At 35.7% G+C, this 25,000-nt stretch overlaps 4 pseudogenes; 2 read left to right on the top strand and 2 right to left on the bottom strand.

Annotated features, from left to right (window-relative positions):
* Positions 1-384: 384 nt before the first annotated feature.
* On the bottom strand, positions 385-16,433 carry LOC119571635 (annotated as a pseudogene).
* Positions 16,434-16,854: 421 nt separating this feature from the next.
* LOC119571637 lies at positions 16,855-19,443 on the top strand (annotated as a pseudogene).
* LOC119571642 lies at positions 19,401-19,855 on the bottom strand (annotated as a pseudogene).
* Positions 19,856-20,056: 201 nt separating this feature from the next.
* Positions 20,057-20,503, top strand: LOC119571639 (annotated as a pseudogene).
* The last annotated feature ends 4,497 nt before the right edge of the window (positions 20,504-25,000 follow it).

The raw sequence follows: 25,000 nt of genomic DNA on the forward strand, positions 1-25,000 counted from the left end.
ATATAAATAGATTATATATTATATATATATGAGAGAAGTGTATGGTGTGTATATATATAATATATAATATAACAATATATTAAATATATGATATATTTTATATATGTGGATAATATATATATAATTTTTTTTAAATACAATGAGAGAGATATATATAGTATGTTATACAATATATATTTATATATAATATACATATAAAACACATTATGATTTATACAAGGAAGACAGAGAGTAGTGTATGTTATATATACAATTATATGTATGTATGTATATATATAGAAGAGAGCTGTGTATGTGTGTGCGTAGCAGTGTGTACATTTGTATGTATATGTGCTTATCAACATTATATAGCCGTTTGTTTACATATGCTTATCACTATTATTATTATTGCCGTCTGTGTACATGTACACCATTTGATATGACTTGTCTGTATTTCATCTCTCTGAGAATTAATTTTAGGCCCTGAAAAGGGCCGAGGATAATAGTTTTGTGTTGCAGGTATGCAATCAAAACCTTAGGGGGGCGCTCTCCGCTGATACGGCGAGCAAGTTGGATGTCCTTAGGCATGATTGTGACTCTTTGGCGTGGATAGCGCACAGGTTGGTGTCCTCAAAGAGGCCGACCAGGTAAGCCTCGGAAGCTTCCTGCAGAGCCATGACAGCAGGGACTGGAAGCGGAGGTCAGTCTTGAAGTCCTGGGCAATCTCGCGAACGAGACGCTGGAAGGGCAGCTTGCGGATGAGGAGCTCAGTGCTCTTCTGGTAACGACGGATCTCACGGAGGGCAACGGTTCCAGGCCTGTAACGATGGGGCTTCTTGACACCTCCGGTAGCAGGGGCAGACTTACGTGCTGCCTTGGTGGCCAACTGCTTGCGGGGGGCCTTGCCTCCGGTAGACTTACGTGCAGTCCTGCTTGGTACGTGCCATTTTGCGAGTTTGTATCTAAAAAGATATGAAACGCGCTCACGCTCAAGACGTCAATTTATAGGAGAGCGAGCGGGAGCTGGCCGAGTCGCGTGTGGCTGCGAGAGTGTGGCTTAATCCCGCCTATTTCTGCTGGGTAAATATTGCCGGAGATACGGCACTTGTGAGGTCCTGTAACGCGGCTCCTTGACGCCATGTTGGATTCCAAGTTTTATTATCTGAAGCAATGGCTATGGCCAAATCCATTGCAAGCCTTGTGCGCGTGAGCCTTTGTCGATAACAAGGCTTAGCAGAGGTTGTATTTGCAGAGCGGTCAGTTAAGATAAGCGCTCAGCTGAGTGGGCCGCCTCGCCGCTACGCAGACGGGGGCCCGCGGTAGCCTTACTCGCTCTCGCCCACCGAATTTGATCTGGCTGACTCGGAGCAAGAAATCCGTACTCAACATGACAGGACGAGGCAAGGGCGGAAAGGGGCTCGGAAAGGGTGGCGCCAAGCGTCATCGCAAGGTGTTGCGTGATAACATCCAGGGTATCACCAAGCCTGCAATCCGTCGTCTTGCTCGCCGTGGAGGTGTCAAGCGTATCTCTGGTCTCATCTACGAAGAAACCGTGGTGTCCTCAAGGTGTTTCCTCGAAAGTAACGTGATACCACCAGCATGCCAAAGAAGCACGTCAACCACATCGGAGTCGTGTACGCCAAGGCCAGGGACGACCGTTACGGTTTCCATGGTTACGTTTTACGTCTATCGCACCAACTCAACCCCACCAACCACCTTGTATCTTGGTTTCTAAGTGAGGTTAAAGAGATATGATTTGACATCCCACTCATACACCCAAAACAAACCCAAACAAACACCAAACAAACCTTGGGCGATCCCTGATACAATATGTTTTTCTGCTATTGTTATGATTATATTATTCTTATCATATACATTAAGTGGATGGTTATAGTAATTATTAGTATAATTGTAAGCTTGATAACCACATCATGCTAAGAAAGCAAAGCAAGCACACAAAACAATCAGGTGTAAAAATGTTGGTAACATGAGTCCCCAGTGTTGCGATACAATATTTTTTTTTCTTGCTTGTTGTTGTTATTGTTATTAATAGAATATTATCCTATCATTATTAAGCTTGTAAGCTTGATATGTCTTAAAGTGGCTGTTAAGTAAGTATATTGATAATTTGATAACCAACATCATGCATAAGCAGCAAGCAAGCAACAAACACAACAAACAATCAGGTGTAACATGTTGGTAAACATGATCCCCAGTGTTGCGATTACAAATACTGTTTTTTTCTTGCTTTTGTTATCATTATCATTATTAAGCTTGTAAGATTTGATATGTCATTAAAGTGTGTATGGTTAGAGTAAGTATTAGTGATAATGTAAGCTTGATAACCAACATCATGCATGAGCAAGCAAGCAAGCAAGCAACAAACAAACAAACAAACAAACGCACACACACACACAAACAACCTGGTGTAACATGTTGGTATACTGCTGTGAGGGAAGTGATGAGGAGTCTTATTTTATTATTTGAGTAGTCATGCTTTTCCTTGAGTGAGACGGAAATATCATTGAAATGTAACATTATTCTCCTTGTATTTGTTTGCATCAGCATTATTTCCTTCCTCGAGTCTATTTGTCTTGAGTGTGCGTATTCCATGATCCATGTATACAGCAGGCCGTCTATGCTGAGAAGAAAGAGTAAAGTAGATATAATGTCAGTGTTTGTGATAAATGGCTGACCGTTTCATTTTGGTGCGACTTGAGTGCATTGGGGCAGTAATATTGAAAAGCGTGTAGCCACAAGTTTAAGGTATCTTCCCAAAGGGGTGTTTAGACACGTGTGTGCTGCTCAAGTGTATATATGCATGCATGCAGGTGTGTTTGAGTTTGCTTCTAAATTACCCAGCCCCCTGTGTGAAAGGAATGAGACACGGAGGAGAGGGGTTTGAACACAGGTCAGCAAGATTGCTATACGAGATCGCTGCCGCTGCTACAGAAAGACACACCGAGGAAAGGAGAAAGATCCACAGAGGAAGGAAGAAAAAGACGCTCACACAGAGGAAGGGAGAAAAAGACACACAAGCAAAGTAAACAATTATGCAAGCTACTCCTTCGATTCACCACAGACACCAGTACAGAACACCTACAGTCTGTCAGATAGATAAATAGATACTCTACCTACCTACCTATCTACATAACCAACAGTAGACATACATACATACATACATACATACATAGATGCATAATTGTACGGCCAACATTCGAGTCTGGCTGGCTGGCTGGTGTGTGTGTGTATGTATGTATGTAACCCAACATTGAGAAGGTAAACCAAAAAAAAAAAAAGAAAAAAAAGCCAGGCTTATTACTCACAATGACACGCTTACAACTGCTATTATTATATTTCCCACCTACAAACACAGATAAGCAAACACACAAACAAACACGAATGAACGAATGGAACCTCTTTCGAGGCACGAAGACACACACACACACACACAGACAGCCACACAAACTTACAATCATGCACAAGATCGTAAACAAGCTTGTTGACATTAACGAACAAGAAATTCACACAATAGCAACATGATTGCAACACCAACTCTTACCAGCAAGCACTCATTCATTCATTCATTCATTCATTCTTCCCACGCATCATAGGCGAGCGACGGGAACACAAAGCACCACTTACACCTTACCCTTTCCCACAATCAACCAACCATATACGTATGCGGGACATGCACTTATCATATATACATTCCTACACTCAACACACAATCCACACACTAAATCAATCACACACTCGCATACTCAATCGCTCATACGAGCACATCCTCACACCCCAATCATACATTCACATGCTCAGTAAACTCACACAACACATTCACACACACTCACTCATTCACACAACACATTCACACATTCACTCATCCACACAAGCACATTCACACACACTCACTCATTCACCAAGCACATTCCACACACTCACTCATTCACACAAGCACATTCACACACACAAACACTCACACTCAGTCATACAAACACATTCACACACTCGCATACTCAAACATGCATACCAGCATACTCAACCATACATACAATCAATCAATCTATCACACACTCACATGCTCAACCACCATCCACATACTCAAACACATTCACCAAGCACATGGACAAGAATAACTAACCAACTCACTAACTAACTAATTACACGTAGGCACTAAGGACCACGGACACACAACTACACAAAGCATCAAAAATTCAAGAAAGGAGGGGGGGGGGAGAGAGAGAGAGAGAGCAAGCATTATTCAAAATCAAACACAGCAGCAAAATCAACAATGCAAACAACTATCTAAAAAAAAAAAAAAAAAAAAAAAAAAAAAAAAAAAAATCAATCAATCAAATCCAATCCATTTCATTTCAATTTACTTTACTTTGCTCTTGTCTCGGGGAGACCTAAACGCCCAAGCCTCGGACAAAACCACAGGGAAATGGACTCTATGCACACTGTCACACACCAATATTGGCCTTAACCACTGAATAAAACATAAACACACCCCGAACTGCTCGTTTGCAACTAGTTGACGGAAGACAGTTCAAAGTACCACCAATGATGAATGGTCGTTACAGTCCGTTAAACATAACACTTGAATTAGTGTAGCCTAGAAATATATAAGACAAATATTACTGTACTAGATCAATAACTTAATGTTTTTAAACGATATTCACAACAAGCAAACTAGATTATTAAGTGTCGATAAATTTAAAGGGTCAATCATAGTGAACGATCAAATAAGGGCGATGTAGGAACACTTTTCAATAGATTGAATCGCTTTCGCTTTTTTTTTTATTTTTTATTTTTGTATCAATATTATACGTATTATTGTTCATAATGGCGTATTTTTAGTTGTTGTCACTTACTTATATATATTTCTTTCTAAAAAGTCATTCATATACAATATTTCTTCTTGGATTTTTCTTAATTTTGGGATCCCCTTTTACTTTTACCCCAAGCGAAGTATACAAATACATAAACTATTCGTAATATATTACTAGGAATTTTACTTATGAAAACCTCATATTCAGTAGCTTTTCTTATGACATAATGATGTCAATAAAGAGAACTACTGCCATGGTACTCTCTCTTCCTCTGTATATACATACATTTATAGCTATCTATCTATCTATCTATCGATCGATCGATCTATCTATGTAAAACATATATCTATGTATGCATCCTCATATACAATTGAAGTAATGCGGTGACTCATGTGCATACCTCTTACCTTATATTTATGTTGTATATCATACTATGACCACATATTTGGTAGTTAATTATTAAATGAGCCTGGATATAGAAGGCTATGTATACACATAGACATTCAAACATTATTTACACCTCGAATTGCTATTTTTTCGGGTTCTGTACACCCACACACATGATATAAAAACATATTTGAGAGAAGGACAGACGATTATAACAACTTATGTAATATGCGCGTTACATATATACCCCCATAAAACACACACACGTAATATATGTATACATTACACACACAAACAAAAAAGAAATTTAAAAATTGACAGCTTTATGGACATAGCAAACACGCTATAGAAATTTTCGCTCATGGGTCATTTTTTACGCCAAATTCAGTTAAATATGATTTTAAATACTAGGGATTCCCAAAATAAAGAAAAAATACAATTTTTAAAAAAAAAAAAAACTGTATACTTATGAAAAGTAAAAACCAATAAATAAATTAGAGTAAAAATTAGAAAACATTATAAAAAACTTATTTATCGGGGTTTCGGGAAATTTAAAGGGTGGAATATTTTAAAAAAAATACCGTAAAAGGACAAATAAAAGATTTCAATTCCCCTGGTGCTTTCTTATTTGAGTAGAGACATGTGCCTAAAAAACAAAAAAAAATATATAATTAAAAAATTTAAAAATAAAATAATAAAAAAAATAATAATAATAAATAATAATATAAAAAAAATAATAATTAAAAATATAATAATAAAAATGATAATAAAAATAAAAATAATAAAAATAAAAAAATAATAAAAAAAGAAAAAATAAAAAAACGCGCGGGCCGTGGCAACACAACACCGTTTTTTTGGGGATCCTCCTCACTCGCGGATAAATGTTTTTGCCTGGGGTTCGGCAAGTGAAGGGGCCGAAATTTCACTTCAGTATAAGGCAATGCAAGGGAGCTCCCAGCACATATAAAGTCCTTCCTGTCTAAAACGAAAATTCAGGGCAAAATGTCCCACGCCGCGCCTCCCCGGGGTGTTGCCACTCGAGTTTACAATTTCCGTATGAGGTAATTCCGGGATATTTTAAATTGATATATATGTTTATAGTATGCTCTATTAATAATGAGTGAGTATGTATGTATGCATGTATTATGTTTTTTTATGTGTATGTATGTGTATGTATGTTTTGTACATATGTGTGTGTTTTGGGGTTTAAATATATTATAATAATATATAATAGAATGTATCTATTTTATTTGCCCAATGTATTTTACCTTTATAAAATTGACCTATTTATCGCATCCTTTTTTATATGTATGTTTTTGAGCCTGTTGTATGGTTACACTTTGAGACCAAAATAAAATAGCAAAAAAACCTAACTATCAAACCTATCCTTCCTTGTCATTTCTATGTATGTATGAGTATGTATTATGTTGTATGTTTTTATGTAGTATGTATGTTGTATGTATTTATGTATGTTGTATTTGGTTGTTGTTGTATGTATGATTTTGTAAATAAACCCAATACCTAACCTACCTAACCAACCCCCCTATCCATCCCATCCTATCCCTATCCTATCCTATCCTATTTTATTTTTTCTTTCTATCCTTGTAAATATGTATGTGACAACTGTATTATGTTTTCCTTATGCAACCTAAACTAAAATGCAAAACCCAAACTAAACCCATCCTATCCTATCCTATCCCATCCTATCCTTGTTTTTATATGTATTTGTATGCCTGCGGGATTTTTGGTTTGAACTCTAAAATGTTACTTTAAACTAACATAATAACCTAACCCAGCCTAAAACCCAACCTAAACCCTTTCCCATCCCTCCTATCCTATCCTATCCTATCCATTCTTCCATCCTGTCCTTCTTTAAAAAAGTATGTTTACAACCTGTATGTATGTTTACACTTATGCAACCAAAATAAATAAACAACCTAAACTAACCTATCCTATCCTATCCTAATACCTGTATGTTTATATGATTTTGTATGTAGCTTGGTGTATTTTTACACTTTCAACCCTAACATCTTAACGTAATCTAAACCCAACCTAACCTAACCCACTAACCTAAACCCAACCTACCCCACCTTCCTTTCCTTCCCATCCTATCCATCCACCTTCCTATTCTTGTAAAAAAGTATGTGTACATGCCCGTATGTATGTTTACACTATGCAACCAAAATAAAATAAGCAAACCTAAAAAAAACTATTCTTCCCCCTTCCTATCCTTGTATGTTTTTATGATGTTGTTGTATGCTTCGTGTTTTTTTACACGTTCAACCCCAAAAGCTTTAACGTATCTAAATAAAACCAACCAACCAACCAAACCCCCCTATCCTTCCTATTCCCATCCTTCCATTTTTAAAAAAATTTTTTTCATTTTTTTTTCCTTCTTAAAAAAAATAACCCAAAAAACCTATCTACCTATCCTTTTCCTATTTTTGATGTTTAATGTTTTGGGATTTTTCTTTTTTTACATTTAATAACATAGTTAATAATTATAAAAAAAACCCCAAAATTTTATTATTATTATTATTAAATTTTTATTTTAAAAATTTTTTATTAGATTTAATTTTTTCCCCTTTTTTATATAATTAAGACCGAAAATTTTATATAATTTAAATTTTTATTAATATATATATATATATTATATATATATATATAAAATATATATATATATAAAAATTTTTATTATATCATATTTATATTTTTTGTTGTTGTGTTGTTGTGTTTGTTTGTTTTAAACTTTTTCCCTTTTTTTTTTTTTTAAAAAAAAAAGTTGTTTTTTTTTGGGGTGTGTGTTTTGTGTGGGTGGTGGGGGTGGTGGTGTTGGGGTTTGGGTTTGGGGGGTTTTGTTGTGGTGTGTTGTGTTGGTTTTTTTTTGTGTGTGGTTTTGTTTTAAAATTTTTGATAGATGATAAATTTATAATATTTTATTCTTTATATTATAATAATAATTTTGTGTGTTGGTGTGTGGGGGTTTTTTTTGTGGGGTATCATCTATATATGTATTACATTAATTTTATATATATATTTAAAAATATATATTATTATATATAATAATTTTTTTGGTGTGTGGTTTTGTGTGTGGGTGTGGTGGGGTTTTTGTTTGGGGTGTGTGGGGGTGTGTGGTGTGGTGTGTTGTTGTGTGGTGTGGTGTGTGTGTGGGTGTGTGTGTGTGTGTTTGTGTGTGTTTGTGTGTTTATATATTGTTTTAAAAAAAAAAAAACAGTTTTTTTTTTTTTTTTTTTTTTTTTTTTTTTTTTTTTTAATATATTTTTATAATTTTAATAAAAAAAACAAAAAACCACCCCCACCCAAACACACAACACAACCACACACCCCAAAAAAAAAACAATAAAATAATATATATATATAAATTATTTTATTATTTTATATTTAAATTAAACCCAAAAAGCAACAACAAAACACACAAACCCCACACCAAAAAAAAAAAAAAAATAAAAAAAATAAAAAAAAAAAAAATATAATATTAAAATTTTAAAAAATATATATTTATATATATTTATATATATATATATTTTATATATATATTATATATATATATATTTTTTTTGGGTTTATATATTTTTAAAAATATTTTTTAAAATATTTAATAATTTTTATATAAAATATATAAATAATTTTATTAGGTGGTGGGGGGGTGTTTGTGGTGGGGTGGTTGTGGTGGTGGGGTGGTTGGGTGTTGGTTGGGGTTGGGTTTGTTGATTTAATATTTTTAACTTTTTAAAAAACACCAACCCCCCAACAAACCAACAACAAAAACAACAAAAAAAAAAAAAAAATTTTATTTTATTCCCCAAAAAAAAATTTTATCCCCCAAAAAAAAACAAACACAAAAAACACAAACAAATACAAAAAAACAAAAAAAAAAAAAAAAAAAAAAAAAAAAAAAATATTATTATTATTTTTATTAATATTTAATAAACTTTTTAAAAAATTTCACCAAACAAACCAACAACACAAAAAACAAATTAAATTTAAAATAATAATATTATTATTTCTTATTTTATTTTAAATCCCCCCCCCCCAAAAAACAACCCCCAAAAAAAACAACAAAAAAAACTAGCAGGAAAAAAAAAAAAAAAAAATTTAAAAAAATAATAATAATTTAAAAAATATAAATTATTATATATTAAAGGTTTTTTTTTTGTTTTTTTTTTTTTTTTTTTTAAATTAAAATTTTTTTTTTTTAATCCAAAAAAAAGTAGAATTTAAAACCTTTTAAAAAAATTTTTAAGGGAAAAAAAAACCCCTTACAAAAATTTTCAAACAAATATAAACCAAAAATTAAAAAAGGAAATAGGATAGGATAGGGGATAGGAAAGGGGGGGGTTTTTTTTTTTTGGATTTGGTTAGGGGTTTGGGGTTTGCCCCCCCTTTTTTAAAAATTTTTTTAGGGGTTTTTGCATAATGTAAAAAAACGTAAAAAAATTTACAAAAAAGGTTGTAAAAATAAATTTACAAGGGGGGGTTTGAATTAGGGGGGAAAAAAATAAGGAAAAAAAAAAAATAAAAGGGTAGGATGGATAGGATAGGTTTTTTTGGAATTTTTGGGATAAAGGAAAATTAAAAAGGAAAAAAAAAGGGTAAGGATAGGATAGGAATAAGGGTAGGGGTTGGGGTTTTGGTTGGGGGTTTGGTTTAGTTAATAAACAATAATTAAAAATTTTAAAAAAACCAACAAAAACAAAAACCAAAAAATAAAAAAAAAAAAAAATTTTTTTCAAAAAAACATAAAAGGCATACATTTTTTCAAAAAACAAAAAAAAAAAAAAAACAAAAAAAAAATTTTAATTAAAAAAAAATAAACATACATACATACATTAAAAATACAAGGGGGGGGGGAAAAAAAAAACAATTTTTTCAAAAAAAACCTACTTTAAAATACAACAAGGAAAATGGAAAAAAAAGGGTAAAGGAAGGATAAAAGGGTAGGGTTTGGGGGGTTTGGTTGGGGGTTTTTTTTATTTTTAAATTTCCCCCAAAAAAAAAAATTTTAAACCAACATAACAGGCTCATACAAAAACAATTAAAAAATACAAGATGCGATAGGGTTTAAAAAGGGGGTTTTTTTTTAAGTTTTAAATTAAAAATAAGTTTAAACCAAAAAACATAGGGGGCCCATTAATTTTAAAAAAGATAATTCAAAAAATTTATAATATATAATTTTATTAATATAAACAACAAACACACACACATATGTCATACCTACCATTTCACATACATACATAATAAACATACATACTGCTACATACTACTCACTCATTCTTACATGATGCATACATTAAACAATTAAAACCACTTTAAAAATTTCCCCGGGGTATTATCCTCTATCGGAAAATTTATGAACTCGAGGGGGCAACACCTCCGTCGGAGGCGCGGGGGGGCGACATTTTGCCTGTATTTCTTTTTAGACTTGGAAAACTATTATATGTTCTAGGGGCCCCTTTTATTCCTTCATACTGCAAAGTGAATTCGGTCGCCTTACTTCGCCGAAACCCCGGGCACAAAAATTTTTTCCCGCGAGGAGGGGGATGCCCGAAAACGGGGTTGTGTTCCACGGGGCCCCTGCGTATCTTTTATTATTACTTATTATTATTATTATTATTATTATTATTATTTATTATTTTTTTATTATTATTATTTTTTTATTTTATTTTTTTTATTTTTATTATATTTTAATTATTTTTTATTTTAATTATTATTATTTTTATTTTTATTTTATATAATTTTTTTTTTGATTCCCGGGTCAGGTCTCTACTCAAATAAACAACACCAGGGGAATTGAAAACTTTTTTTTTTGTACCATTTTCGAGTATTTTTATTTTAAAATATTCCATCCTTAATTCCCCTAAAAACCGATAAATCCAAGTCTTTATAATGACTCTAATATCTTAACTCTAATTTACTTATTGGTTGTTACTTTTCATAAGTTATACAGTTTTTTTTTTTTTTTAATGAAAAGTTATTTTTTCTTTATTTTAAGTAATACACTAGTATTAAAAATCATATTTTAAAACGTGAATTTAGCGCGTAAGAACTGACGCCATGAGCGAACAGTCTCTATAGCGTTTTTGCTATGTCACCATAACATGCTGTCACATGTTCCAAATCAGTTTCTGTTTGTGTGTGTATATGTATACATATATGTACGGTGTGTGTGTGTATGGGTGTATATTTAAACATGCGCATATATACATATATGTATGTTATAATTCTGTCTTTTCCGTCTCTCTCTTTTATGTTTTTATATCAGTGTGTGTAGGTGACAGAAACCGATAAATAGCAATTCGAGGGGTAATAATGTTTGAAAGTCTATGTTTTTACATAGCCTTCTATATCCAGGCTCATTTAATAATTACCCACCAAATATGTGGGGCATGTATGATATACAAAATAAATATAAGGTAAAGGTATGCACATGAGTCACCGCATTACTTCAATTGTTATGAGGATGCATACATGATATATGTTTTACATAGATAGATCGATCGATCGATAGATAGATAGATAGCTAGCTATAAATGTATGTATATACAGAGGAAGAGAGAGTACCATGGCAGTAGTTCTCTTTATTGACATCATTATGTCAATTTAAAAAAAGCTAAATGAATATGAGGTTTTCATAAGTAAAATTCCTAGTAATATTTACGAATAGTTTATGTATTTGTATACTTCGCTTGGGGTAAAAGTAAAAGGGATCCAAAATTAAGAAAAATCCAGAAGAATATTGTATATGAATGGGCTTTTTAGAAAGAAATATTATAAGTAAGTGACAACAACTAAAAATACGCCATTATGACAATAATACGTATAATTTGATACAAAATAAAAATAAAATAAAAGCGAAAGCGATTCAATCTATTGAAAAGGGTTCCTACATCGCCCTTATTTGATCGTTCACGATGATGGACCCTTTAATTTATCGACACTTAATAATCTAGTTTGCTTGTTGTGAATATCGTTTAAAAACATTAAGTTATTTGATCTAGTACAGTAATATTTGTCTTATATATTGCTAGGCTACACTAATTCACAAAATGTCTATGTTTTAACGGACTGTAACCGACCATTCATCATTGGTGGTACTTTGAACTGTCTTCCGTCAAACTAGTCTTGCAAACGAGCAGTTCGGTGGTGTGTGATGGTTTATGCAGTGGTTAAGGCCAATATTGGTGTGTGACAGTGTGCATAGAGTCCATTTCCCTGTGGTATTTGTCCGTGGCTTGGGCGTTTTGGTCTCCCCGAGACAAGAGCAAATTAAATTAAATTTAAATGAAATGGTTTGGTTTTTTTTTTATTTTTTTTTTTTTTTTTTTTTTTTTTTTTTTTTTTTTTTTTTTTTAGATAGTTGTTTTGCATTGTTGTTTTTGCTGCTGTGTTTGATTTTGAATAATGCTTCCTCTCTCTCTCTCTCCCCCCCCCCCCTCCTTTCTTGAATTTTTGATGCTTTGTGTAGTTGTGTGTCCCGGGTCCTTAGTGCCTACGTGTAATTAGTTAGTTAGTGATTGGTTAGTTTTTCCTTGTCCATGTGCTTTTTTTTGATTGTGTTTGGGGAAGGTAGTGGGATGTTGTTGTTGAGCAGGGTTGAGTGTGTTGATAGGATCGATTTAAATTTTGTTCATGTATGTTGGTGGTAATTGTTTGGTATGATGTTTTTTGGTTTTATGCTGTGTGGTGGGAATGTGTTTTTGTGAATGAGTGAGTGTGAATGTGTTTGTGTGAATGAGTGGAGTGTTTGTGTGTGTGAATGTGCTTGGGGTGATGAGTGAATGTGTGAATGTGCTTGTGTGAATGAGTGGGGTGTGTGGAATGTGCTTGTGTGAGTGACTGACTGTGAATGTATGATTGAGTGTGAGGATGTCTCGTATGAGCGATTGAGTATGCGAGTGTGTGATTGATTGAGTGTGTGGATTTGTGTTTGAGTGTAGGAATGTATATATGATAAGTGCATGTCCCGCATACGTATATGGTTGGTTGATTGTGGGAAAGGGTAAGGTGAAAGGGGTGCTTTGTTTTCCCCGCGCTCGCCTATGATGCGGGGGAAGAATGAATGAATGAATGAATGAATGATGTTGCTGGTAAGAGTTGGGGTTGCAATCATGTTTCTATTGTGTGAATTTCTTGTTCGTTAATGTCAACCAAGCTTGTTTACGATCTTTTGCATGATTGTAAGTTTGTGTGGCTGTCTGTGTGTGTGTGTGTGTGTCTTCGTGCCTCGAAGAGGGTTTCCCTTCGTTCATTCGTGTTTGTTTGTGTGTTTGCTTATCTGTGTTTGTAGGTGGGAAAATATAATAATACAGTTGTAAGCGTGTTCTTGTGAGTAATAAGCCTGGCTTTTTTTTTTTTTTTTTTTTGGTTTACCTTATAAATGTTGGGTTACAAAAAATACATACACACACACACAGCCAGCCAGCCAGACTCGAAAGTTGGCCGTAAAATTATGCATATATGTATGTATGTATGTATGTATGTTGTATGAGTATGTCTACTGTTGGTTATGTAATAGGTAGGGAGTAGAGTATCTATTTATCTATCTGACAGACTGTAGGTGTTCTGTACTAGTGTCTGTGGTGAATCGAAGGAGTAGCTTGCATTAATTGTTTTACTTTGCTCGTTTGTCTTTTTCTCCCTTCCCCTGTGTGAGCGTCTTTTCTTCCTTCCTCTGTGGATCTTTCTCCTTTCCTCGGTGTGGGCTTTCTGTAGCAGCGGCAGCGATCTCGTATAGCAATCTTGCTGACCTGTGTTCAAACCCCTCTCCTCCGTGTCTCATTCCTTTCACACAGGGGGCTGGTATTTAGAAGCAAACTCAAACACACCTGCATGCATGCATATATACACTTGAGCAGCACACACGTGTCTAAACACCCTTAGGGAAGATACCTTAAACTTGTGGCTACACGCTTTTCAAATATTAACTGCCCAAAGCACTCAAGTCGCACCCAATGAACGTCACCATTTATCACAAACCTGCCATTATATCTACTTTACTCTTTCTCTCACATAGACGGCCTGCTGTACTGGATCATGGAATACGGCCCCATCAAGACAAATAGAACTCGGGAAGGGAAAAGCTGATCACAAATACGAATGTTTTTGTTTTTTGGTGTTGCTTCTGTTGTTGCTATTGTTTTGGTTTCCTTAATTATCATAATTGTACTAACCAACCCTTTTCATTCAAATCTTAAAAGTTAATTGTAATGTACAAAGCAGGAAACGTATTTGTAATTTGCCTTGGGGTCTATGTTACCAAAGTTCACCTATTGTTTGTGTGGTGTTTGTTTGTTTTGTGGTGAATTATCGTAAAGGTTTATAAATTTTTTACTTCTCTTTGCCTTTTGGGCTTCCTTACCTTTAATGTGGTTACTATTCATCCATACACAACACAAGACCATTTGTAATCGAATGGGGCTCTGTTCCCAATGTACACACTGATTGTTTTTGTTCTTGCTTGTTTGCTGTTGTTATAATATTTTGTATCAGTTCATTTCATTCTTATCAACAATTTATGAAAAAATTTTAAGCTTAATTGTATGATAAAAGCAAAAAACAGTATTTGTAATGCAAACACTGGGGACTCATGTTTAAACTTACCCTTTGTTTGGGGGGTTTTCTTTTTTTCTTCTGTGGCTTTAGTTGGTTTTCAATTTATCTAAGGACACTCTAACCTGCACCTTGCTTCAACCCTTCCTTTGTGCTATTCCTTTAAAAAACAACAACCAAAACAAAACAAATTTGAACGCAACACGGGGACCATTTCCCAAACCCTGTACACCTTTTTTTCTCCTGCTCGCGCACCAATGCGGTTTCCCAAGCCATTTATCACAAACACTACCTTTAACATTTTAAAACTCTTTCTTCTCAATAAGGTGTGTAACGCGGTATTGGAATCCCCACACTCAGACAAAGTAACCGAGGGGGTTGCTGTTGCCAAATCAGGATTGTGGCATTTCAATATATTCCTCTCCCCTCCAAAATGACTATCAAATTAATTAAAATGATAGTAATATTCTCAAAACAAAAACCCAACTTTTACAAAAAGGTTTTTGTTGTTGGGGTCGTTTTGTTTGTTGTTTGTTTGCTTGCTTGCTTGCTTGCTTGCTTGCTTATGCATGATTTTGGGTTTCAAGCTTACATTATAAACTAATACTTACTCTAACCATACACACTTTAATGACATATCAAATCTTACAAGCTTAATAATGATAATGATAACAAAAGCAAGAAAAAACAGTATTTGTAATCGCAACACTGGGGACTCATGTTTACCAACATGTTACACCTGATTGTTTTGTGTGGGGTTTGTTTGTTTGGGCTTGTTTTGCTTATGCATGATGTTGGTTATCAAATGATCAATAATACTTACTCTAACCATGCCACTTTAATGACATATCAAAGCTTACAAGCTTAATAATGATGGATAATATTCTCATTAATAACAATAACAACAACAACAGCCAAGAAAAAAACAATATTTGTAATCGCAACACTGGGGACTCATGTTTACCAACATGTTAAAACCTGATTTTTTTGGGTTTGCTTGTGCTTTGTGCTTATGCATGATGTTGGTTATCAAGCTTAAATTATAACTAATAATTACAATAACCATACACACCTTACATTTTTTAATATGATAATAATAATAATAAAACAATAACAACAATAGTGGTGCTAGAAAACAATATTTACACGGGGGACTCGCCAAGTTTGTTTTGGGGATTATTTTTGGGTTTGTTTTTGACCGTGTAACGAACAAGCGGGAGAGCTGTCAAATCATATCCTCTTTATAGAGTTTTTTGTAGGCCCTAAGATAGGTCCAAGGTTTTTGGTTTGGTGGGGGTTGTTTGTTTTGGTGGTAATATTTGAGGGTTTGAAAACGTTTAACCTCCGAAACCGTACAGGGGCGTCCCTGGCGCTTGGGCGTAACACGACGTCCATGGCGGTGACGGTCTTCCTCTTGGCGTGCTCGGTGTAGGTGACGGCGTCACGGATCACGTTCTCGAGGAACACCTTGAGGACACCACGGGTTTCTTCGTAGATGAGACCAAGATACGCTTTACACCTTTCCCCGGCGAGCAAGACGACGGATTGCAGGCTTGGTGATACCCTGGATGTTATCACGCAACACCTGCGATGACGCTTGGCGCCACCCTTTCCGAGCCCCTTTCCGCCCTTGCCTCGTCCTGTCATGTTGAGTACGGATTTCTTGCTCCGAGTCAGCCAGATCAAATTCGGTTGGCGAGAGCGAGTAAGGCTACCGCGGGCCCCCGTCTGCGTACGGCGAGGCGGCCCCACTCAGCTGAGCGCTTATCTTAACTGACCGCTCTGCAAATACAACCTCTGCTAAGCCTTGTTATCGACAAAGGCTCACGGCACAGGCTTGCAATGGATTTGGCCATAGCCATTGCTTCAGATAATCAACTTGGAATCCAACATGGCGTCAAGGAGGCCGCGTTACACGCCCTCACAAGTTGCCGTATCTCCGGCAATATTTACCCAGCAGAAATAGGCGGGATTAAGCCACACTCTCGCAGCCACACCCCGACTCGGCCAGCTCCCGCTCGCTCTCCTATAAATTGACGTCTTGAGCGTGAGCGCGTTCATATCTATTTAGATACAAACTCGCAAAATGGCACGTACCAAGCAGACTGCACGTAAGTCTACCGGAGGAAAGGCCCCCCCGCAAGCAGTTGGCCCCCAAAGGCAGCACGTAAGTCTGCCCCTCTACCGGAGGTGTAAAGAAGCCCCATCGTTACAGGCCTGGAACCGTTGCCCTCCGTGAGATCCGCCCGTTACCAGAAGAGCACTGAGCTCCTCATCCGAAAGCTGCCCTTCCAGCGTCTCGTTCGCGAGATTGCCCAGGACTTCAAGACTGACCTCCGCTTCCAGTCCTCTGCTGTCATGGCTCTGCAGGAAGCTTCCGAGGCTTACCTGGTCGGCCTCTTTGAGGACACCAACCTGTGCGCTATCCACGCCAAAAGAGTCACAATCATGCCTAAGGACACCAAACTTGCTCGCCGATCCGCGGAGAGCGCCCCTAAGGTTTTGATTGCATACCTGCAACACAAACTATTATCCTGGGCCCCTTTTCAGGGCCTAAAATTAATTCTCAGAGAGATGAAATACAGACAAGTCTATCAAATGGTGTACATGTACACAGACGGCAATAATAATAATAGTGATAAGCATATGTAAACAAACGGCTATATATGTTGATAAGCACTATACATACAAATGTACACACTGCTACGCACACACATACACAGCCTCTCTTTCATATAATAATATACAACATACATATATTATGTATATATATACACACATACACTATCTCTCTGTCTCTCATTGTATAATATCATAATGTGTGTTTTATTATATTAATATATATATATATATATATATATATATTGTATATAAATACTATATATAACTCTCTCTCAAAAAAAATTTTTATATATATATATATATACACTATATAAAATACACACATATATATATAATTGTATATAATACTGTATATATATACACACACATACACTTCCTCTCTCTCATATATATACATACATACTATCTATCTATCTAATATATATATATACAATTTTAAAATATATACATGTATCATATATATACATATAATATACACACATATAAAATATACACACCCCATACACACTCTCTCTCATTATATATATTATAATATATATTATATTGCGTATATATTATACATACATACATACATACCACACACACACAATATAATATATAATATATATATATATATATATATATATATATATATATAAAATATATAATATATTGTAATAAATATGTATATAATATACACCACACATACACCCCTCTCTCTCATATAATATATATATTTTTATATATATAATATTATATATAATGAACATAAATATACACATAAAATACCATGTATACATATATATTGTATATATAACACACCACAACACACACTCTCTCTCCATTGTATATATATCATTGGTTAATATGTATATATAACACACACACAACACCACCCACACACCCACACACACACAAACAATATATATATTTATATTAAATACTTAAATATAATATATATAATACACATACACACAACACTCTCTCTCTCTCCCCATTATACGGATATTATATTTGGTATATATGTTAATTTTATATATATAATTTATATTATATATATATATATATATATATATATTAAAAATATATTTTTTGAAAATACTGTATATAAAACACCTCTCCCCTCTCATTGTATATATATTATATATTTGTGTGTGGTTTGTGTGTATAGTATATATTATACACACACACTCTCTCTTCATTATAGTATATTATATGTATAATATATATAATAAATACTGTATATATATAAAACATACACACACAAAATTTCACTCTTCATTCCTATATCATATACAAATATACATCTATAATACCTTTTACACACCAAATAATATATATTTTATATAATATATAATATATATATATATTATATATTTGCAATCAAACCACACTAACACTAACAATTATCTTATGCTCACTTTGAGTAACAGAAAAAACAATGCCCTGATCCAAGGCTATCTACTAAATAATAAATAAATATACCAGGGTAGAGGAGTAGTGGGAGTAGTGTATAGTAGGCCTATGAACTACTATCCTGATTTGCACATCCCTTTAATAGGCGGGAAATGTGGTTTTTTCTTTCTAATACCATTGATATGATAGTGTCATTATTCTTATTGAGACTATGATTATCACAATGTTGGTAAGAAATAAATGAACTTATAGGACAGTAATGGTACTGGTACTAGTAGTATGATTATCACAATTTTGATAATAATAAACATGTAGGACAGTAATGGTAGTATAGTACTATAATTATCACAAAGTTGGTAAATAAATAAACTTATGGGACAGTAATGGTAGTGGTAGTAATAGGAGTATAATTAATTATCACAATGTTGGCAAAAATACATGAACTTCTAGAACAGAATGGTAGTGGTGGCAGCAGTAGTAGCAGTAGTAGTAGTATAGTAGTAGTAGTAGTATGTTAGTAGTACCTAATACTACTACTAGTGTACTAGTACTAGCAGGAAAGGTAGTGGGGCAATTGGGTTACTAACGTCATTGTATATCTGCTTTATCACGATCTGTGGCTCCTAAAGGAGCCGATGTTGTTCTAGGAGGCAAGTAAATCATGCAACCTAGAGATTTACTTGGAAGAAGTGTACTTGGTGACGGCCTTAGTTCCCTCACTAACGGCGTGCTTAGCCAGTTCTCCGGGCAGCAACAACCTGACGCGGTCTGAACTCCCGGCTGGTGATGGTGGAACGCTTGTTGTAGTGTGCAAGGCGGGAAGCCTCAGCTGCAATGCGTTCAAAATGTCATTCACGAAAGAGTTCATGATAGACATGGCCTTGGAGGAGATACCAGTGTCAGTGGACCTGCTTGAGCACCTTGTAGATTAGATGCTGTAGCTCTCCTTCCTCCTGCGCTTCTTCTTCTTATCACCCTTGGTGATAGACTTTTGGGCCTTACCGGCCTTCTTGGCAGCCTTTCCGGAAGTTTTGGGTGGCATGATGTCAATCGTACTTACGGCACGAAGAATGAAGCCCCCACTCACTTTTTCCTTTTATTTTTCGACGCGCATGCCAGCCTCCGCGTACAGGACCACGACTACTGGCTCATCTGGGTCCGTTCCACATGCCAGCCGTCGCAATCTGACTCAGTCAACCGGGGCCCGCCTATAAAGCTAAGCTCGACAAACAGCGATAAAGGGTTTATAAAGTACCTAACAAGCAAACATCATGTCTGGTCGTGGTAAGGGTGTAAGGTAAAGGGCAAGTCAAAGTCCCGCTCCAGCAGGGCCGGCCTTCAGTTCCCTGTTGGCAGAATTCACCCGCCTTCTGCGTAAGGGCAACTACGCCGAGCGTGTGGGAGCTGGTGCCCCCGTGGGACCTGGCTGCCCGTCATGGAATACCTGGCCGCTGAGGTCCTGGAATTGGCAGGTAACGCCGCTCGTGACAACAAGAAGACCGTATCATCCCCCGTCACTTGCAGCTTGCCATCCGTAACGATGAAGAGCTCAACAAGCTGCTGTCTGGCGTCACCATTGCCCAGGGTGGTGTTCTGCCTAACATCCGGCTGTGCTCCTCCCCAAGAAGACCGAAAAAAGAAAAAAACATTTTTCTTGGTTGTCCCCTCTCAACATCGGCTCCTTTAGGAGCCACAGCATCTTCCTAATGAGAAATTGACAAAACTATTATAATAAAAAATGCCATACTCATAACACACCCATACATTTTGTATTTATGACTTGATAAATTTGTAGCAATAAATGTACATCTATTCATATACATTACAGACACAAACGCATCATGTTTAAGAGCAAATGGATTACATTAATTAGAGACGAAACCCATTCAATTGATTTCACACATCAAACATACATACATACATACATATATACATACAAACACAAGACCCCATATAACCATTACATTTTGGGTATATGTAAAGGCCCCTGTAAAGGGAATTTGTTGCACACATGTCTTACCTGACTGCACCTCATACATCTACATGTATACTTGTGTCAAAATCTCTATATATACACACACATACATATACATATAACATATGTATGTGTATATATACACATATATATGAAAAATGTATACACATATATTATCTATATATGACTACATATATACACACACATATGTATGGGATGTATGTAAAATATATATATAATATATATATATAGAAGATGAGAGGATAGATGTGGATAGAAGATGAAGATGAGAGGATAGAAGAGGATAGAAAAATAAAGGATAGAAAAATAGAAGAGGATAGAAAAGATAGAGAGGGTAGGATGAAGTGGGGCCGGAGGTTTGAGGTTGGTTTAAAGGGCTAGGAGGGAAAGGTGCCCAACTCGCCTCTTGGAAAGCATCTAATTGGAAATAAAACCCTAAAAAAGAATAAAATGAGGTTTAAACATGAAGACCAAAGGTCCAAATTTAGGGTGGTTTTGAAACCCAAAAGGGTTAAAAAAAAAAAAATAAAAAATTTTTGGGTTGTCAAACAGGTTTTTAATTTAATGAAACTGAAAAATGAATGTGAGAATAAAAAATAAAAATATAGAATAAATAGCATGAAATAACATAAACAAAAACAAATAGTTAAGGAAAATAAAATAGAAGAAAAAATGATTGTAAATAAATAATAAAAAATAAACAAAAATAAAAAATAAAAATAAGGGTAATGAAGGATGAGAAGGGAAACATGGAAAGGATATATAATTAGATATGTGTAAATAATAAAAAAATAAAAAAATAGAGTGATATAAAAAGAAAAATGAAATAATAAAGTAAATATTAAATAAGATGGGGATAAAAGATAAAAATAAAGTAAAAAGATAAGATAGAGGTGGAAAATTAGAAGTTTAAGAAGTGAGAGATGAAAGGATGAAAAGAAGAAGAATGAAGAGGATAGAAAAATAGAGAGGTGGGATAGAAATGGGGTATTGATAGAAGAGAGAATAGAAATAAAAAGATAGAAGTTTGAGGGATAAGAAAAATAGAAAAGTATAAGAGGATAGATAGAAGATAAGGGATAAATGTGGATGAAGATAAAGAAGAGGATAAAAATAGAAAAAGATAGAAGATAAAGGATAAAAGATGATAAAAAGATAAAGAGGATAGATAGAAGATAAAAAAAAATGAAAAAAAAATAAAGAAAATATTAAAAAAAGAGAGAGGAAAATAGTGGATAAGAAAATGAAGAGGAAGAAGGGAAGAAAAGTAGAAGATGAGAGGATAAAAGAGGATTAGAAAAAGAAGAAAGGGGATAGGGAAAGGAAGAAAAGGATAGAGGGATGAAGATAGAAATGAGAGGATAGAAAAAAGAAGAAGAGAGAGGATAGAAGAAAATGGGAGAGAGGATAGAAAAGATAGAAGAGGATAGGGGATAAAAAGATAGAGTAGGAGGAAGGAGGGATAGAAGATAGAAAGAAAAGGATAGAAGAAGGATAGGGAAAGAAGGAAAAGGAAAGGGGAGGAAAGGATGGAAGAAAGAAGGAAGAGAGAAGGGAAGAGAAAGAAGAAGATGGGGAAGATGAGGGAAAGGGAAAGATAGAAGGAGAGGAAAGGGAAGGGAAGAAGGAAGGAAGAGGAAGAAGGAAGAGGAAGAAGAAGATAGAAGAGGAAAAAAGGGAAGAGGGAGAAAAGAAGAGGAGAGAAGGAGAGAAGAAGGGAAAGAGAGGAAAGGGAGAAGGGAAGAGAGAGGAGGGAAAGGGAAAGGAGAGAGGAAAGGGGATAGAGAGGGAAGGGAAGGGAAGGAAGAGGGAGAGAGAAGGGAAAAGAGGGAGGGGGAAGGGAAGGGGAAGGAGGAAAGGAAGGAGAAAGAGGAGGGGGGAGGAGGGGGGAAGGAAGGGAGGAAAGGAAGAGAAGGGAATGGGAGAGGAGGGAAGAGGAGAGAAGGGAAGAGAAGAGGGATGGAGGAGGAGGAAGGGAAGGGAAAGGGAAGGAGAGGGGGAAGGAAAGGGAAAGGGAATGGGGGGAAGAGGGAAGAGAGAAAAGGGAAAAGGGGGAAGGGGAGGGAGGAGGAGGGAAAAGGGAAGAGGGGAAGAAGGAAGGGAGGAGAAGGGAAAGGAGAAGGAAGGAAGAGGAGGGAGGGGGGGAAAGAGGAGGGAAGAGGAGAGAAAGAAGAGAAGAGGGGGGAGGAGGAGGAGGGAAGATAAGGGAAGAGGAAAGAAGAGGAGGAAAGATGGGGGAAGAGAAGGGAAAAGGATTGATTAATTGATAGATTTTTTTAATTATCTGCCGCGTCAACAGCTAAGTTCATTAACGGTATTTGTTCAATAGAAATAATTATAGTGTTTAAAACTTTAATAGTCTATCAATAAAAATCTTACAAATAACAATAAACAAATTAAGAATCAAAGCATAAATATTATGCTCAAGGGAGGAGGAGGAAAGGGAACAGGAGGGATAGAAGAGGAGAGGAGGGAAGAGGATAGAAGAGGAGGGAAAGAAAGGGAGGAGGAAGAAAAAGAGGGAAGGAAGAAGAGGGGAGAGGAGAGGAGAGAGAGGAGAGGAGAGGAGAGGAGAGGAAGGAAGAGAGGAGATGGACAAGGACCCCTACAACACACTCCTTGTCTCACAACACTACTGTAAACACATCAACAAATATATTATACCTACATAGTTAAATACTATTAAACTGCGGCTTGTTATTACTTACCTGATCCATCATGCAGAGGAACTTCTGGTTCGAATGATTTGGCGGGTTGACATCAGGGTTGGGAATGGGGGCATACCGAACGGTGGATACAAACGCCAATGACACGCACGACACGTTTTTTGCTTTCATTATTCGTATAAATGATAAGAGACAGAGACAGAGAGAAAGAGAGAGACGCACACCCGACAGACAAAGACACAAAGAGAGAGAGAGAGAGGGAGAGAGACCAAGAGAGAGAGAGACAGAGAGAGAGAGAGAGAGAGGAGAGACGAAGACACAGACATAGAAAGAGAGAGAAACACGAGACAAAGACACAAAAAAAAGACAACAAGAGAGAGAGGCGAGACGAAGCACAGACATAGAAAAGAGAGAGACACGAGACAAAGACACAGACAGAAAGAAAGAGAGAAAGACACAGACAGAGAAAGACACACAGGCGACTAAGAGGAGCGAGGCATAGAGAGAGAGGCCGAGACAACAGACATAGAAGAGAGAGAACGAGAAGAAAAGTAGAGAAGAGAGAGAGAGAGAGAAGAAGAGAGAAGAGAGAGAGAGAGAGAGAGAGAGAGAGAGGGAAAGACACAGACACAGACACAGACAAAGTGATCAAGACAAGAGTGAATAATTAATAAGAACTGAGTCACGTGCGAGGATGAAAAGTAGAAAAGGATGGGGAAAACATATTAGTATTTTATGAAGCGAACGAAAAAGAAAAGGTAAGTGAAAGCCATGCATGGAAATGCTTAGCTTCCAAAATGAAAAAGAAGGAGGCGACAGTACTGAATATAGAAATTAAACCATTATATGGCTATATAATGTATAGAAATGCACTTGTACTTATCTTAACTGAAGCAAAGATTCCTCCATGGAAACTGCGTTTCAATGTATTATTTTCTCCCGTTCGATGTGCCACTAAAAATATAACGCACAGCAACACAGAGAGACACTCGCGCCAAAGCTCCAAACTGTGAATGATAAGCAGGACTAGGCGGGCATGGGGGAAAGCGGACGGATGGATGGATGGAGGAGGGGCACCGTTTTTCCCATGACAGTTCCGAAAGGCGCCACTGATTGGCTGCAACGCGAGCGAACTTGACGCTCATTGGCTGCGACGAAAAAAAACTCGATTGTCATTGGCTCGAGGGAACACAACTTAACGCTCATTGGGTGTTGTCGAAACCAAACTGGTCGAAGAACAATTTTTCAACAAAATGCTTTTATGAAATACGTATTACATGATTATTATACTAAACAGTAATTACCAAAATGATCAACATGATTGTTGTAATAATGTCAAATAAAATATGAAAAACCATTCATTAAGATAGACAAATAAACCCAGATGGACGAGAAATAATCAAATAGAACATATATAATAATATGATATAATCAACCTTATTACCGTAAATAAAAATTGACGAAAAACCACAAAAAGAGCGAGATATTGTGAAAACAAAAGGATATCGCAGTAACGATTCAAATGAGATATCGGCCTATAACAGTCCCCATGA

This window comes from Penaeus monodon, unplaced genomic scaffold (genome assembly GCF_015228065.2).
Source record: "Penaeus monodon isolate SGIC_2016 unplaced genomic scaffold, NSTDA_Pmon_1 PmonScaffold_726, whole genome shotgun sequence".
Taxonomy (NCBI): Eukaryota; Metazoa; Arthropoda; class Malacostraca; order Decapoda; family Penaeidae; genus Penaeus; species Penaeus monodon.